The sequence below is a fragment of the Solanum lycopersicum genome, chromosome 4 (genome assembly GCF_036512215.1).
Source record: "Solanum lycopersicum chromosome 4, SLM_r2.1".
Taxonomy (NCBI): Eukaryota; Viridiplantae; Streptophyta; class Magnoliopsida; order Solanales; family Solanaceae; genus Solanum; species Solanum lycopersicum.
The window spans coordinates 15,103,072-15,105,439 of NC_090803.1; positions in this window are offsets into that span (position 1 = coordinate 15,103,072).

Here is a 2,368-nt window from a genome sequence, read left to right on the forward strand (position 1 = left end):
GAAGAGGAGCATGCAGATCATTTAAGGACGGTACTTAGGGTGCTTCAGCACCAGAAGTTGTATGCTAAATTTTCTAAGTGCGAGTTCTGGTTGACTTCAGTGGCATTCTTGGGGCATATTATTGGAGCTGATGGTATTCGGGTAGATACGCAGAAGATTGAGGCAGTAAAGACTTGGCCCAGACCTACGACACCTACTGAGGTACGCAGCTTTTTGGGGTTAGCAGGATATTACAGGAGATTCGTAGAAAAGTTTGCCTCAATTTCAGTGCCTTTGACAAGGCTAACTCAAAAGGCAGCCAAGTTCCAATGGACAGATGCTTGTGAGCGAAGCTTCCAGCTATTGAAAGACAAATTGACTACAGCTCCAGTCCTAACTCTTCCAGAGGGACCAGACGGCTATGTTATTTATTGTGATGCTTCGGTGTTGGGCTAGGATGTGTATTGATGCAGCATGGCAAAGTTATAGCCTATGCCTCCCGACAACTTAGGAAGCATGAAAAGAACTATCCTACTCACGATCTAGAGTTAGCGGTCGTGGTTCATGCCTTGAAGATATGGAGACATTATTTATATGGTGTCCATGTGGACATCTATACAGATCATAAGAGTCTCCAATATATCTTTAAACAGAAGGAGCTGAACTTACGACAAAGGCGGTGGTTAGAGTTGCTAAAGGATTATGATGTTGATATTTTATATCATCCAGGGAAAGCGAATGTTGTAGCAGATGCTCTTAGCCGTAAGTCCATGGGTAGCTTGACAGATGTACAACCAGAAGGGAGGGATATGGTTCGGGAGATTCAGCGGCTATCCAGCCTTGGAGTCCGTCTAGCTAATTCGGAAGATAGTGGAGTTTCTATTCGGGAGGTTGCTGAGTCCTCAATCATAGATGAGGTAAAGAGACACCAATACAAGGACCCTATTCTGGCACAGTATAGAGATGCATCTCTTCAAAAGGAAAAGACCCCATTTAAGGTTACACCTGATGGAGTGTTACGATATGAAGGCAGATTGTGTGTACCCGATACTGGGGGGCTACGACGGCAAGTTATGGGAGAGGCACACTCTGCCCGTTATTCTATTCACCCACGGTCAACAAAAATGTATCATGACCTCAAATGCTTATATTGGTGGGATGGCATGAAAAGGGACATAGCAGAGTTTGTTGCTCAGTGCCCAAATTGTCAACAAGTCAAGATCGAACATCAAAAGCCTGGTGGATTATTACAGGAGATAGAGATCCCGACTTGGAAATGGGAGATGATTAATATGGACTTCATTACAGGCTTACCTCGCACTCAACGGAAGTATGACTCTATATGGGTTATTGTAGATAGGCTGACGAAATCGGCCCATTTTCTTCCAGTCAGGACTACTTATTCGGCTGAAGATTATGCGAGGTTATATGTCAGGGAGATAGTGAGACTTCATGGGGTTCCCACGTCCATTATATCAGACAGAGGAGCTCAATTTACAGCCAACTTTTGGAGATCGTTTCAGAAGGAATTGGGGACACAGGTGAACCTTAGCACAGCATTTCACCCTCAGACTGATGGGCAGGCTGAGCGTACTATTCAGACACTAGAAGATATGTTGCGGGCCTGTATTATTGACTTTAAAGGCAGCTGGGATGACCACTTGCCGCTCATTGAGTTTGCCTATAATAATAGCTACCATTCTAGTATCCAGATGGCACCGTACGAGGCCTTATATGGGAGGAAGTGCAGATCACCTATTGGTTGGTTTGATGTTGGCGAGACTAAGTTAATAGGCCCGGATGTGATTCAGCAAGCTGTTGAGAAGGTGAAGCTTATTCAAGAAAGATTATTAGCAGCCCAGAGTCGACAGAAGTCATATGCAGATAATCGGCGTCGAGATTTGGAGTTTCAAATTGGTGACTGGGTATTCCTGAAGGTATCACCCATGAGGGGTGTGATGAGATTCGGCAGGAAGGGGAAGCTCAGTCCGAGATACATTGGGCCTTATCAGATTGTTCGTAGGATAGGCAAGGTTGCCTATGAGTTGGATCTACCATCTGATTTGGAGGCGGTACATCCAGTCTTCCATGTATCGATGCTACGTAAATGTATTGGTGATCCTTCTAGAGTATTCCCTGTAGATGATATTCAGGTAACAGAGGAGTTGTCATATGAGGAGAAACCCATGGCTATACTTGATCGTCAGGTTAGAAGGTTACGTACTAAGGATGTGGCTTCCGTCAAAGTGTTGTGGCAAAATAACAATAGGGAGGAGATGACTTGGGAAGCGGAAGACGAAATGAAGAATAAATATCCTTACTTGTTCCCCGTACCTGCAGGTAATTCAATTCCTAGCTTGACTATATTGATAGATAATGAGATTATGTA